At 47.0% G+C, this 16,577-nt stretch overlaps 1 protein-coding gene across 1 annotated transcript in view; it reads right to left on the reverse strand.

Moving 5' to 3' along the window:
* Window positions 1-16,577, reverse strand: part of TCF7L2 (transcription factor 7 like 2) — a gene marked incomplete in the record, with an annotated part of 292,196 nt that overhangs the window by 227,485 nt on the left and 48,134 nt on the right.

Here is a 16,577-nt window from a genome sequence, read left to right on the forward strand (position 1 = left end):
GCACTGCACTAAATGTAAATAGCAGGAACGGATCTAGCTGAACACTGTGAGCAGGACGCACTGCACTAAATGTAAATAGCAGGAACGGATCTAGCTGAACACTGTGAGCAGGACGCACTGCACTAAATGTAAATTGCAGGAACGGATCTAGCTGAACACTGTGAGCAGGACGCACTGCACTAAATGTAAATAGTCTAGAAGATAACAGGAACGGATCTAGCTGAACACTGTGAGCAGGACGCACTGCACTAAATGTAAATAGCAGGAACGGATCTAGCTGAACACTGTGAGCAGGACGCACTGCACTAAATGTAAATAGCAGGAACGGATCTAGCTGAACACTGTGAGCAGGACGCACTGCACTAAATGTAAATAGCAGGAACGGATCTAGCTGAACACTGTGAGCAGGACGCACTGCACTAAATGTAAATTGCAGGAACGGATCTAGCTGAACACTGTGAGCAGGACGCACTGCACTAAATGTAAATAGTCTAGAAGATAACAGGAACGGATCTAGCTGAACACTGTGAGCAGGACGCACTGCACTAAATGTAAATAGCAGGAACGGATCTAGCTGAACACTGTGAGCAGGACGCACTGCATTAAATGTAAATAGTCTAGATAGAAGATAACAGGAACGGATCTAGCTAAACTGAATACAGTGTATATATATATATGCAACACCTGGGATGCATATATATACACAATACACTGTAAGTGCAGCTAACTGACTGACTGTTCTGCCTAATCTATCTAACTCAAATCAAATGACACTCTCTCTCTCTCTCTCTATCTCTCAGCACACCGGAACACACACTACACAGGGCCGCCGTGCAGGCGGCCTTATATAGTGTGGGGTGTGTACTAAATCCCCTGAGCCATAATTGGCCAAAGCCACCCTGGCTTTGGCCAATTACAGCTCTCTCTACTGACGGCGCTGTGATTGGCCAAGCATGCGGGTCATAGTGCATGCTTGGCCAATCATCAGCCAGCAATGCACTGCGATGCCGCAGTGAATTATGGGCCGTGACGCGCCACACGAATTTAGCGCGAACGGCCCATAACGTTCGCAATTCGGCGAACGATCGAACAGCCGATGTTCGAGTCGAACATGGGTTCGACTCGAACACGAAGCTCATCCCTACTCAACAAAAGTGGAGTTAAGCTTTATGTTTTAGGTAGAGGTTAAAGGTACACTTTATGGGTTATGTTCAGATTAGTGTTAGGGGTTAAGGTCAGGTTTGGGGTTTCAGGAGGTAAAAAATTATTTTAAGGGATAAGTTTAGGGGTGAAGGGATCTCAGTGCTTAAAGCTAATGTACCCAGAAAAAGTAAATCCCCACAGAAAGGTATATGAACACAGACACTCTCAGGGTGATGACCTCACAGAGGCCTGCTGGTCTAGTTGGGAAAGCTCCACTGTGATGTCATCATCTACCTATGACATGTTTTGCTGCATTCCCACCCTTTCCCTCCACCTCAGTCTTGTTTATTGATCGACTTGGCGAGGGAAAGCCCAATAAACCTCCTTCCAGCCAAAGTCCGAGATCTTCACCTGACAGCGAGATGAGCCCATAAATGATAGCGAGCTCCGGTCATAAAACACACTGACATCACTCATCAGCTGTGCTCTGCAGCCACCTTCACATCCATCCCTGACTATATATAAACTGAACTATGACCGGGGGCCATGGTGACACCATCCTACACAGATAACCTACCTACTGACTGTACAATCCACCTCCCGCACCACACATCACTGTCTTACCAAACAACCATTGTACAGACTTTATTAACAGATGAACACACACACAGGCCAATTTACTAAAGGAGTTGAGAATTCTCACTCACATAAAAAATGATGTGCGTATTCTCGTTACTTATGCAATCATAGACATGGGATGGGGGGGGGGGTGTGACATGGGACGGGGGGGGTGTACAGAGACATGGGATGGGGGGGGGGTGTACAGAGACATGGGATGGGGGGAACATGGAGACATGGGATGGGGGGGTGTACAGAGACATGGGATGGGGGGAACACAGAGACACGGGATGGGGGAGAACACAGAGACATGGGATGGGGGGTGTACAGAGACATGGGATGGGGGAAACACAGAGACATGGGATGGGGGGTGTACAGAGACATGGGATGGGGGGTGTACAGAGACATGGGATGGGGGGGGGGTGTACAGAGACATGGGATGGGGGGGGGTGTACAGAGACATGGGATGGGGGGAACACATAGACATGGGATGGGGGAACACAGAGACATGGGATAGGGGGAACACAGAGACATGGGATAGGGGGAACACAGAGACATGGGATAGGGGGAACACAGAGACATGGGATGGGGGGGTGTACAGAGACATGGGATGGGGGGGTGTACAGAGACATGGGATGGGGGGGTGTACAGAGACATGGGATGGGGGGGTGTACAGAGACATGGGATGGGGGGGTGTACAGAGACATGGGATAGGGGGAACACAGAGACATGGGATGGGGGAACACAGAGACATGGGATGGGGGAACACAGAGACATGGGATGGGGGGTGTACAGAGACATGGGATGGGGGAACACAGAGACATGGGATGGGGGTGGGTGTACAGAGACATGGGATAGGGGGAACACAGAGACATGGGATGGGGGAACACAGAGACATGGGATGGGGGAACATAGAGACATGGGATGGGGGGGTGTACAGAGACATGGGATGGGGGGGTGTACAGAGACATGGGATGGGGGGGTGTACAGAGACATGGGATGGGGGGGTGTACAGAGACATGGGATGGGGGGGGTGTACAGAGACATGGGATGGGGGGGAACACAGAGACATGGGATGGGGGAACACAGAGACATGGGATGGGGGAACACAGAGACATGGGATGGGGGAACACAGAGACATGGGATGGGGGGTGTACAGAGACATGGGATGGGGGAACACAGAGACATGGGATGGGGGGGTGTACAGAGACATGGGATGGGGGGGTGTACAGAGACATGGGATGGGGGGTGTACAGAGACATGGGATGGGGGAACACAGAGACATGGGATGGGGGGGGGGTGTACAGAGACATGGGATAGGGGGAACACAGAGACATGGGATGGGGGAACACAGAGACATGGGATGGGGGAACACAGAGACATGGGATGGGGGAACAAAGAGACATGGGATGGGGGAACAAAGAGACATGGGATGGGGGAACACAGAGACATGGGATGGGGGAACACAGAGACATGGGATGGGGGAACACAGAGACATGGGATGGGGGAACACAGAGACATGGGATGGGGGAACACAGAGACATGGGATGGGGGGGTGTACAGAGACATGGGATAGGGAGAACACAGAGACATGGGCAAGGGGGAACACAGAGACATGGGATAGGGAGAACACAGAGACATGGGATAGGGGGAACACAGAGACATGGGATAGGGAGAACACAGAGACATGGGATAGGGGGAACACAGAGACATGGGAAACATAACCCATTAGAGTTAACAGAGTTAACAGGTCCATGGGGCAACAGCACGCATCACATACGGTTGTGGCGCAGTGGTTTGGCATTTTAACAGCCGGTATGGAGGTGACATCGCCTCCCAGACTTCTGTCAACTGCTCTCTGAAAAATGATCCACCGCAGACTGCTTTTCACATGGCCTGCTAGAACTGCTGCATACGAGAATGAGCCCTAACAATCAAGGTGTCATATCACAGATGGAAATGGGCCGATCACAGATATCACTCCAATGAAGCCTTCTATAATCAATATCACATCTGCTTTAAAAACGATAACATTTGGGGCCCCATTTTGCACAGCTGGGGCCCCTAGTCAGAACATCATCATAGGACACCGCTGTGTCTTATACCATAAACATTAATAAAATGATGTCTGCTTATAATTTCAGCAATGTTCCCAGTGTGCCAAAATATATTTTCAGACGCGGCCAAACGGCACCCCAAGGTGTGCAGATGGATGCGATTACAGGGCCCGCCTATCCCCTCATATGCCAAAATTATTAACATGATCTGTTCAATGGAAAGAGCTTAATTTTTATTATTATTTATAGGCTGCAGATCTTCAATTACCAGGAACCTGTGATGACAGAAATACGGCAACTGCCGATGTCAACCATTTAACAGTTTTTTAGACTGTCCTTGTCATCCTCTGGTTTCCCAGCCAAAGCAACAAAACTACCATACTTGTTATCCATCCATTACAGATTGTGACACCCTGAGGAGGTTCCTCTTCAAGAAGTTCAATGGTAGCTGATGATCTAGAACAGGGGTCTCCAAACTCCAGCCTGCAGGCCATATGTGGCCCTTTGCTTTCCTTTATCCAGACTTTGGGGAACTATTCCTTCCACTGACATCAATGATGGGGCACTGTTCCTTCCACTGACATCAATGATGAGGAACTATTCCTTCTACTGATACCAATGATAGGGCACTGTTCTTTCCACTGACACCAATAATGGGGCACTATTCCTCCTACTGATACCAATGATGGCGCACTATTCCTCCCACTGATACCAATGATGGGGCACTATTCCTCCCACTGACACCAGCAATGGGATACTATTCCTCCCACCGACACCAGGGATGGGGCGTTATTCCTCCTCTACTGACACCAATGATGGGGCACTATTCTTCACCCCTATGACTAAGCCCTGTGGGTGGGACGAAACGCGTTAGTAGGAATGGAAAGGGAGTAGTTGGGCTGAAGCCGATTTGACTCTCCTTACCACTCAAGCTGTTTTCCTGGAACGTGGCCTGTCATCCTTTTCCTTTCCTTATCTGCCCTACACGTCATGCACTAGAACGCATGTAAAACATGCGTACACACCCATACACACATGGATACAAACCAAGGCTTACTCCCCCCCCAAAATGAAAAAAAAAAAAAGTTATGTAAAAGTCTTTTGTTTTTTCACACTACCATTGAAAACCCAGCTACAATGTATCCCGCCCACTGCCAATTTCCCACTTGTATTCAGAACGCGGCTCATGACGCCGGCCGCCATCTGCGTAGTCTGCGTTTTGTATGTAAATACAGTCACACCGGCTTTACGTACATCCCTCCTAAGCTTCAATTATTAGCGCCTTTAGGCATCTTGCCCAAAATCCATTTCCTCTCACGGGCCACTCTCCCGAAATAGAAAGGAAACGCATTAAGGAGAGCCGCCACGGAAAAGAAAGGGTTATGTAAGAATAGGGGGGGGAAGAATAAGAGAAAAAAAAAAAAACTCCACAGTGCTGCAGCCAAACCAAGCCTACAGGCAAAACATAGATTTTATTTACAGCATGGCCTAAATACTGGCATGATAAAAGCAGGTGATTGCCGGATGACATTTGGCTTTGTTTACCGCGGTATAACCCATCAGCTCACTCAAAGGGATCAATACAGAGAGAGATTCGGATTGTGCGGATCAAACAGAATACCTTTGTTCAGCCACTTGGGCTTCGGCTCTGAGCAAACAGGAAAGGCAGCGCAACAATCCCGGTTTAGCAAAGAGAGGGGGGGGGGGGGGATGATACATTGCTTACTTTTTGTTTGTTATTTTGCTTCAGCTTGACTATTCCGAAAAAAACTTTTTACTTTTCAGAGCTCTGCAGAGAGGAGGCGAAATGACGCGATGACGTCGCTTACTCATTTATTAGTAATGGCTTTGGGGCAACCCCCCCCCCAATCACAATGACATATTATTATACTGATACATGAGTGAAAATTTAAAGCGTTATTAAACCCGAAAGCAAATATTTTATATTGCAGCTTACCAATTCTTAGATGTGGCAGTTGCCTTTGTTTTCCTTTTCTTTGGCTTTCTTTCCTTTATTTTCACCTGGTGATCCTGCCAGCAAGTCTGTTGTTTTTTTAGAAGCACAAGCTCTCAAGCAGAATGCATCAGTTTACAGAGATGAGACAACCCATTTAACATTGACAGGGGTGAGTGCAATGATCAGCTTTTATTTAATTTATATAAAACCTGTATACCCAAAAAGAAAACAAAATTGTTTGCTGTAACTCCTTATAAAGTGTGAGATGGAGTTTGGCTTGAAAGCAATATTAACGGGGTTGTAAAGCTTCAGTTTTTTTTTTTTAAATAACGAACATGTCATACTTACCTCGGCTGTGCAGTTGGTTTTGCACAGTTGTCCCGATCCTCCTCTTCTGGGGTCCCTCCTCTTCTGGGGTCCCTCCTCTTCTCGAGTCCCCCGTCAGAGAAGCGTTCTCCTTTGGGACACCTGTGCGGGTGCGCTCCCATGTCGTGCTTCTGCGTCCATTGACACAGAAAGCAGGACTTGACCCCGCCCCCCGCGTCATTGGATTTGATTGACAGCAGCGGGAGCCAATGGCTGCACTGCTATCAATCCATCCAATCAGGTCCTGAGACACCGGCTTTTGCTGGTGTACTCGTCCCCGGCGTGAGATAGAGGGGGTACAGGTGAGTAAAATGGGGGCTCAGGGGGGGCTACAGCATTACAGGAGGTTTTTCACCTCAATGCATAGAATGGATAGAGGGGAAAAACCTTGAGGGGTTACAACCACTTTAAGGCTTCGTGGGTGATTGGAATCGCGGGTGGAATTGACGCGATCCTGCCCGTGATTCCAAATTGCAGGCAAATCGTGGGACGCTCGTGTGATGCCATTACTTCTTAATGGCTCTCCAATCACACTGCGATTTTGCTGATTGGGACCCTGAAGTAACGGGGGACTCTGATTGGGGACCCTAATAAAAGGGGAACTCTGATAGGGAACCTGAAGTAAGGTGGGACTCTGATGGGGATTCAGATGTAAAAGGAAATGGGAAATGGGGAAATATAATGGGGACCATGATTTATGGGGAGACTCTGATGGGGACCCTGATGTAAGGGGGGACTCTGATGGGGACCCTGATGTAAGGGGGGACTCTGATGGGGACCCTGATGTAAGGGGGGACTCTGATGGGGACCCTGATGTAAGGGGGGGACTCTGATGGGGACCCTGATGTAAGGGGGGGACTCTGATGGGGACCCTGATGTAAGGGGGGACTCTGATGGGGACCCTGATGTAAGGGGGGGACTCTGATGGGGACCCTGATGTAAGGGGGGGACTCTGATGGGGACCCTGATGTAAGGGGGGGGGACTCTGATGGGGACCCTGATGTAAGGGGGGACTCTGATGGGGACCCTGATGTAAGGGGGGACTCTGATGGGGACCCTGATGTAAGGGGGGACTCTGATGGGGACCCTGATGTAAGGGGGGACTCTGATGGGGACCCTGATGTAAGGGGGGACTCTGATGGGGACCCTGATGTAAGGGGGGACTCTGATGGGGACACTGATGTAAGGGGGGACTCTGATGGGGACCCTGATGTAAGGGGGGACTCTGATGGGGACCCTGATGTAAGGGGGGACTCTGATAGGGACCCTGATGTAATGGGGGACTCTGATGGGGACCCTGATGTAATGGGGGACTCTGATGGGGACCCTGATGTAATGGGGGACTCTGATGGGGACCCTGATGTAAGGGGGGACTCTGATGGGGACCCTGATGTAAGGGGGGACTCTGATGGGGACCCTGATGTAAGGGGGGACTCTGATGGGGACCCTGATGTAAGGGGGGACTCTGATGGGGACACTGATGTAATGGGGGACTCTGATGGGGACACTGATGTAATGGGGGACTCTGATGGGGACACTGATGTAATGGGGGACTCTGATGGGGACAATGATGTAAGGGGGGACTCTGATGGGGACCCTGATGGGGACCCTGATGTAAGGGAGGACTCTGATGGGGACACTGATGTAAGGGGGGACTGTGATATAAAATGGGAACGCTGAAGGGGTTTTTTTCAGCCCCCAAATATTTGTAAAACATACAATGTGGCCCCCATACTACAAGGTTTAGAAGACCCTGTTTTTTTGCGTTGGGGTGACTTTCACAATGAAATAATCACGCCTCACCTACTGTCCAATGAGTGATGAGGAAAAATATCTGAAAATGGATCCTCCAACTGCGACTCTCCGATTGAACCCATTCCACAGAAGATCCAGATATCGGGACGCAGCAGATTTGCGTAGATCAGACGCACCCGCAAACAAATATTTGGGCGTCTCAGAAAAGCATCAAAAGAAAAGCCCCGAGTACGATCGCTCACACCTTCATCGTCGGCCCCTCTACATTAGTGTGTATCTGAAGAGCGATCGCGGCGTTCCCCCTTTGTGCTCTTACAGACGAGACCCCTTACAGCCCCCAGACAGAGGCCAGCCTGAGCCGCTTCCCCCGTCCAAGCTTTTAGTAACTTAGAGACGGCGGCGGCGGCTCTCTCCACTCCACACAATCCAGACAAAGGACCCCGCAGGTCACACACAGGGGGAGCGGGGGCGCTCTCCTCATCCCCAGACTGAAGACTCGCAGACAGAGCGCCTGTCACATCGCACATAAAAGACTGCCGAGCGCTAGAATTGTTCCCATGTACAACGTCATCTCTGAGGAATTCTAAGGGGCTATTTGAAGCAGAACTCCGGACAAAAATAGATTAAAAGATAAAATAACAAAAACAGTGTCTGCTGCAATATTCACCTTCACCAAATATATTCACCTATAGTCCAGGGATTTTCCCTGCAGTACTTTTTTCTTCCACTAGATGTCATCACTCTGTCGGCCAGCATCATTCAACCCACTTCCTCTGAGCCCAGGTCATCCTGGACCCACCTCCAGCCAGCAACTGGACAGTACTGAGGAGCTCATCTTTGTCGCTTTGCTTCCTCTTCCTATCAGCATGCTTGTTAGCACATGAACTGACTGGCCCCTTGTGCTGCTTCTCTCTTTCCAAGTCTGAGCTCTGCTGTACAGGAACTGCAAGAGGCTGACACCAGGGCAGGTTAAGGTACTTATACTAAACCCAGCACCCTGCATTCACTATATCTGGTCTCCCACAGTACACAGAACATGGAAATACAATAGATTTAGTAAGTATAAACTGCTAAATACCTTTTCTCATCAGCAGTATATAGCAGTCTTGTGACTTCTATCAGTGTCTGGTTAAAGCTTGTAGGAGGAGTTTTCATTCTTCTCTGACTGTCCTAAGAGGCTGAATGACACTCTGTCTGAAGTGCTGATTGGCCCTGTGCTGATCACATGCACCCTCCCCCAAAAAAATAAAAAAACTCTCTAGCAATACACACCAAACTGAGCATGTGCAGAGTGTCCACAAGGCTCTATTCTGTCAGGAGATGGATTGGGGACAGTGGAAGAAGGGGAGGATCAGAGAAGACAGGTTCAAACAGCCTTTTTACACAATGCAGAGGATTAACCCCATAGGTCCCACAGTGAGTATAACAAGCATGCTTTACTGCATATACAGACTGATTTCACTGTTGTGGGTTTAGTAACATTTTAATGTATTCATGATTGTAGAGCTGCACTGAGTTTTCATTTATTCAGAGTTCTGAACTCCGGGATAAGCAAATATTATCTAAATCCATTCCTCCTGTGTATTCATCCAGAAATCTCAGTTTACTTTGTGTATTTCTTCCAGATCTGTGCAGTAATCCAGTGTGAGACTTTTCCTGTAATAAAGACCTCTCACTGCTGCTCTCTCTCCTTGTGCAGGGTGACTGGTCTTGTCTCCGCCCCCTCCTGTCATTTTCTGGAGTGGGTGGAGCCTGCTGGGCCCCTCCCACAGCTCTGCTCTCTGCATGGACTATGTACAGCACAGTGATGATGTCACAGCTACTTTTACAAGGTAACATCTGTGTTTGCAAAGGCATTTGTTGCACACAAAGTAGAGATTGAGGAATATATGTAAATTGAAGATTTTGTGGCCAGAGTTTAGCTGACTTGCTGCAGCTTCTAATGCACACCGTGAGAAGCTCACAGTGTGCAGTGAAATCAGAGGAAGTTATTTGAGTGCAGGAGAGGAGTCTGTACATCTATGCAAGACTGACGGGGAGGCCGGAGTTCAGCTTTAAGTATAACAATGAATCAGATACTGAGAGCAGCACACGGCTGATACAGAAACAAAGACACATCAGATGAAGGATATTTGTAACAAAAAAATAAATGTTACAAAGAATAAAGTTATAAAATTATTATTATTATTATTATTATACAGTATTTATATAGCGCCAACAGTTTACGTAGCACTTTACAACTTGAGGGTAGACAGTACAAATACAATACACTTTGATACAGTAGGAATCAGAGGGCCCTGCTCCTTAGAGCTTACAATACGTTGGTATTATTTATGTTCCGATCGCACTGGTGCGATTTCAGATGTGACTTGAGCTGCACAGAATGCACAGACAATAGAAATCACTTTGTTTTCAATCATGTCCATTCACATCAATGCAATGTAGCATGGCGCAATTGTGCAAAAAAAGGTTCCTGTACCACTTTGGTGCGATTTTGGCCCCTAGAATATGAAAACCACATCCAAGGAACACTACATAATCGCACTGAAAATCGGATCAAAATGGGAACGCAGCACTGTGAACTTAAAGTGGTTGTAAACCCTTCCATATACCAAGTGAAATGACTGGGCTCAGGGGATACGCAGAGATGAAACACATCCACCTACATAAGTTGTACCTGTTTATCTGCAGTCTTGTCTTCTTTACAACATGCTGAATTTATAAAGCTTGTCTCAGAGGTCAGAAATAAAGGGGGTGAGGGATGAAGTTACAATCTGCAGAGCTTAGTGAGGAGGGCTGATTGGATGGAAGGAACACCCCCCCCCCCCCCCTCCCCTTCACACAGCTCACAGGAACAGAGCTGAGACTGCCAATCAGCTGGAGCTCCCTCCCCTGTCACCTTTTTTTCTCTTGGTGTCAGGAAGACTTGTCAGAAGTGACTCATGCTGATAGCAGAAGAACAAAGCAGGATACAGAAATGACGCTTAGCCCTCATTCACATTGATTGCGGTTGTGAAATCGTGCATCTGAAATTGCACAAATTCAAAGCCACGTGTCAGTGCGACTTGGAAGAGATCTGATGTGCTTCATATACACATGTCTATGCAAGTCGCACCTGAAATCGCCAAAAGTAGTGCAGGAACTGTGTTTTCAAATTGATGCGGCACTGCACAGTTGGCGTCGGACCGATTTGAACATGGCCATTGCCGACAATAGGGTGCGACTTGTCATGCGATTTGACCTGTCAAATCGCATGACGAGTGGCTCTGGTATGAATGTGGGTTTAGGGACTTCCAGTTTTTATTGTCAAAGCTTAATTGAACAAGCTAAAGTTAGAAGCTGATTGGCTGCCATGCACAGCTGCACCAGATTTATCAATCTCTGGTTTTCGTAAATCGACCCCATAGTGCCCCAGATAGAGACAAGTACACACTATAGAGCAGTGATGGTGAACCTTGGCACCCCAGATGTTTTGGAACTACATTTCCCATGATGCTCAACTACACTGCAGAGTGCATGAGCATCATGGGAAATGTAGTTCCAAAACATCTGGGGTGCCAAGGTTCACCATCACTGCTATAGAAGGATAGGCTTTGTTCATATTTCATGTCGGAGGTTTACAACCATTTTAATCTTAGGCCTTGTTCCCACTTGCTCAAAAAAACGACACTGAACAAATGTGCCTGTAGCGTTTAGGGCCAGTTCACACCATAGGATCGCAGTCCAGATGCGTTCCAGATGCTTTTCTGCATTTGCGTTTTTGATGTGTTCCAGTGTGTTTTTAATGCGTTTTTGTGCAATTTTGATGCAGTCCAGTACATTCCCCCCCCCTCTTTTTTCTTAACTTTAAAAACCAGTTCAGACCACATGCAGTCCAGTGCGTTTTTTTCTGCATCAAAAACGCATGGATAGTATGTTATATGGTTTACAATGACAGAGTTCACACCAGTGCGTTCCAGTTCCAAAAAAAAACTACAACATGCTGCATTTTTCCTGCACTGGACTGTACTGGAACGCTGTAAAAGGCACCAAAAAATGCACCAGAACACACATGTCCTCATTTAAAGTTAAGAAAAAAGAGGCGGCAAAAATGTACTGGACTGCATCAAAAACACACCAAAAACGCACTGGAATGCATCTAGAACACATCCGGACTGTTTTTTGTATAAACTGGCCCTAAGGGCCAGTTCACACCACATGCAGTCCAGTGCGTTTTTTTTCTGCATCAAAAACGCATGGAAAGTATATGGTTTTCAGTGGCATAGTTCACACCAGTGCTTGCAGTTCCAGTGCGTTCAAGTTTCAGAAAAAAAAAGGAGAACATGCTGCATTTGTTCTGCACTGGACTGGAACGCTGTAAAACGCATCAAAAACGTACTGGAACGCACCTAAATACACCAAAAACGCACTGCAACACACTTGTCCTTATTTAAGGTTAAGAAAAAAGAAGGGGGAAAAAAGCACTGGACTGCATCAAAAACACACCAAAAACGCGCATGCAGAAAAGCACCTGGAACGCTTCCGGACTGCGTTTCTATGGGGTGAACTGGCCCTAAATGAGGACATGTGCATTTCAGTGCGTTTTCAGTGCGTTTTACAGTGTTCCAGTACAGTCCAGTGCAGGAAAAATGCAGCATGTTCTACTTTTTTTCTGGAACTGTAACTGCAAGCACTGGTGTGAACCATGCCATTGAAAACCATATGATTGGATGATGGAAGTCAGCAGAGCTTCCCCTCATTTACTAAGCTCAGGCACAGCCACACTTGCAGAGTGCACAGTCTATGTGCCTTTAGTAAATCATCCCCCATTGTCCGCCAGGAAATACTTTTGCAACAACAAGTGAATAGTGACGGAAAAAAGTTCCCTCGGCATTGTTCACACATGGAAGGATCTAAAATAACATCCCATGTATCAATCCAGGCGGAGAAACACCCGCTCCATACACAGGCACGCCAGACCGCAGGGAGGACGGCCAAGATCATTTATTAAAGGAGACGTCCACCCCAGAGAAAAATCACCAGATAGGCTTATATAACATCACATACTGACAGCTCCAATCATCCACTCCAACTAAACCTATTTTATTGCTCAGGGCTAAAGTGTAAATAGGGGAGCTGTTCACAGTGTGCATGAGAAGCTGCAGCACGTTAGAGCCCATCTTTTTTCCTGGTTGGAGGACATCCAGCATCATCTAGCCCACATGTGTCAAACACAAGGCCCCTAGGCCAAATCCGGCCCACCGGGCATATTCATGGTTACATAGTAAGCGAGGTTGAAAAAAGACAAGTCCATCAAGTCCAACCTATGTGTGATTATGTGTCAGTATTACATTGTATATCCCTGTATGTTGCGGTCATTCAGGTGCTTATCTAATTGTTTTTTTAAACTATCGATGCTCCCCGCTGAGACCACCGCCTGTGGAAGGGAATTCCACATTCTTGCTGCTCTTACAGTAAAGAACCCTTTACATACTCCAGGTGCGGCCAGACCAGAGTCTTGTAGAGCGGGAGAATTATCGTTTTATCTCTGGAGTTGATCCCCTTTTTAATGCATGTCAATATTCTGTTTGCCTTGTTAGCAGCAGCTTGGCATTGCATGTCATTTTGTACAGTAAACGTTTATGGGGAACTGTGTCAAATGCTTTTGCAAAATCCAGATACACCACGTCTACGGGCCTTCCTTTATCTCGATGGCAACTCACCTCCTCATAGAAGGTTTATAGATTGATTTGGCAAGAACGATTCTTCATGAATCCATGCTGATTACTGCTAATGATACCGTTCTCATTACTAAAATCTTGTATATAGTCCCTTATCATCCCCTCCAAGAGTTTACATACTACTGATGTTAGGCTAACTGGTCTGTAATTCCCAGGGATGTATTTTGGGCCCTTTTTAAATATTGGTGCTACATTGGCTTTTCTCCAATCACCTAGTACCATTCCAGTCAGTAGACTATCTGTAAAAATTAGGAACAATGGTCTGGCAATTAGTTTACTGAGTTCCCTAAGTACCCTCGGATGCAAGCCATCTGGTCCCGGTGACTTATTAATGTTAAGTTTCTCAAGTCTAATTCTAATTCTGGGCGGCACAGTGGTGTAGTGGTAGCACTCTCGCCTAGCAGTAAGAAGGGTCACTGGTTCAAATCCCAACCACAGAACTACCTGCTTGGAGTTTGCATGTTCTCCCTGTGCCTGCGTGGGTTTCCTCCGGGTACTCCGGTTTCCTCCCACACTCCAAAGACATGCTGGTAGGTTAATTAGATCCTGTCTAAATTGTCCCTAGTATGTATGAATGTCAGTTAGGGACCTTAGATTGTAAGCCCCTTGAGGGTAAGGACTGATGTGAATGTACAATATATATGTAAAGCGCTGCGTAAATTGACGGCGCTATATAAGTACCTGAAATAAATAAATAAAAAATAAATAAATTCTGTCCTCTGTTAACCATGTAGGTGCTTCCTGTGTTGTGTCATGAGGATAAACACTGCAGTTTTGGTTACTGAAGCCCTTTCCCCATCCTTTGTAACCAGATGTCCTTCCTCATTCTTTATGGGGCCAATATGGTCTGTCCTCCCTTTTTTACTGTTTACATAATCATGTGGCCCTCTCACCTTTCCTGCAGCTGTAACATCCCTATCATCCCGCCCCCCCCTACTCTGTCTCAGCAGTCGGCAGCAGAGAGGAGGACGGAACTCCTCCTACAGACCCTGTGCCTCTCTGTGTAGCCACAGCACCCCCTTGTCCCCATCCCCACCTTGTCTCAGCAGTCAGCAGCAGAGAGGAGGATGGAACTCCTCCAACAGACCCTGCACCTCTCTGTGCAGCTGCAGCACCCCCTTGTCCCTGCCCCCACCTTGTCTCAGCAGTCGGCAGCAGAGGAGGATGGAACTCCTCCTACAGACCCTGCACCTCTTTGTGCAGCCGCAGCATCCTCTCGTCCCTGCTCCCACCTTGTATCAGCAGTCAGCAGCAGAGAGGAGGATTTAACTCCTTCTACAGACCCTACGCCTCTCTGTGCAGGCGCAGCACCCCTCGCCTCCACCTCCCCCGATCTCAGCATTTTGCAGACTCTGGCAGCTGACTCCAGACCTCCCTCTGGTCCTCCTCCAGACACTTCACTCTCTGCTTCTCAGCTCCACCCCCAGCTTCTTCCAAACAGCCGCACAATGTAAGGGGGGTGTGTACTGTGATGTAAGAGAGGGCGGGGGACACTGACTTCTGATGGTGGAGGGGGGCTCTTGACATCCAATGTAAAGGGGGGGGGGGGGTGCTCTGGTTTCATAGATAAAAACCATAATGTTGATGTGGCCCGCGATGAAATTGAGTGACACCCCTGATCTAGCCCTTTCCTCCCCAGCCTGACTGCCCCTGGCCCCGCCCCTTTCATTCATTGGATTTCAGTTCTTTCAATCATGGAGATTCAATCATGGAGACATGGAGACTGTGGCAAATGCCACATTTTGGCCCCTCCCATCCCTGATTTTATTTAAAGCAGAAAGTAACTCCAACAAATGAAAAAAAAAAGAAAAAAAGAAAAAAAAAAAAAAAAAGGTTCTACAGACATGTGACCAGCAGAGCCCCCCATCTCCTGCTATCAATAGAACAGACGGATTAAGTATTCAGAAAGTTTCTCCAGTGGGTTTTGTTTGGTCAGGTGACCGGCCCCGCCGCGCAGCGCTGGGATATCCCGACTACCATTCCTCTTCCAGAGAGAACTCAGCAGCTGCCAAAGTCGCTCAGAGGGGGGCTCAGAAAATAGTTCCCGACCTGTGACCCCCGCACGGCCTCCATAGTGCCCTCCCCCGCCCATCACAACAAACATCAACTTTACGAGCCAGCTTACACCACACAAACGCAGTCTGGACGCCTTCAGGATGCATTTCTGCATGCGCTTTTTTAAAGTATTCTGGTGCGTTTTTTTATGCTTTTTCAATGCCTTCCAGTGTGGTTTTCCCGCTTTTTATTTTTGCAAAGTTTCCTGCATTTTTTTTTTTTTGTTGTTTTATGTTTGCTTTACGTTTTGAGGCATTTAGTTGCTTTCTGCTGCATTTTTGACATGTTTTGACACATTCCAGTGCAGTTCATTGCAGAAAAATGCGGCCTGTTCAACATTTGTCTGGAACGCACTCCAATGGTGCGAACTTTGTCATTGGAATCCATGCTGCATTTTTTCTACAAGTAACTCTACTGGAACGTGGTAAAATGCATCAAAAATCACCGAAACACATCTAAATGCAACAAAAATACACTAGAATTTATCATACCACCAAAAAAAAAAAAAAAAAAGGAAACTGAAGAAAAAAACTTTAAAAAAAAAAGAAAAATTTGAAAAGAAAAAATAGGAAAAATGCATTTGAAACACATCATAAACGCATCAAAAATGCACCAGAATGCATTATAAAAAAAAACAAACAAACAAGGAAAATGAAAAAAAAAAAAATAGGAAAAACACATTTGGAAAAATCACCAACGGGTACAAAATGCACCAGAATGCATTATTCTAAAAAAAGAAAAAAAAAAAGGAAAATGAAGAAAAATGTAAAAAAAAATATGTGTATGTATGAATGTGAGGGCAGAGACTGATGTGAATGTACAATGTATATATAAAGCGCTGCAAAAATTGACGGCGCTATATAAGTACCTGAAATAAATTAGAGAAAAGGGGAAAAACGCAATTAA

The sequence above is a fragment of the Aquarana catesbeiana genome, linkage group LG08 (assembly GCF_042186555.1).
Source record: "Aquarana catesbeiana isolate 2022-GZ linkage group LG08, ASM4218655v1, whole genome shotgun sequence".
In the NCBI taxonomy this organism is placed as follows: domain Eukaryota; kingdom Metazoa; phylum Chordata; class Amphibia; order Anura; family Ranidae; genus Aquarana; species Aquarana catesbeiana.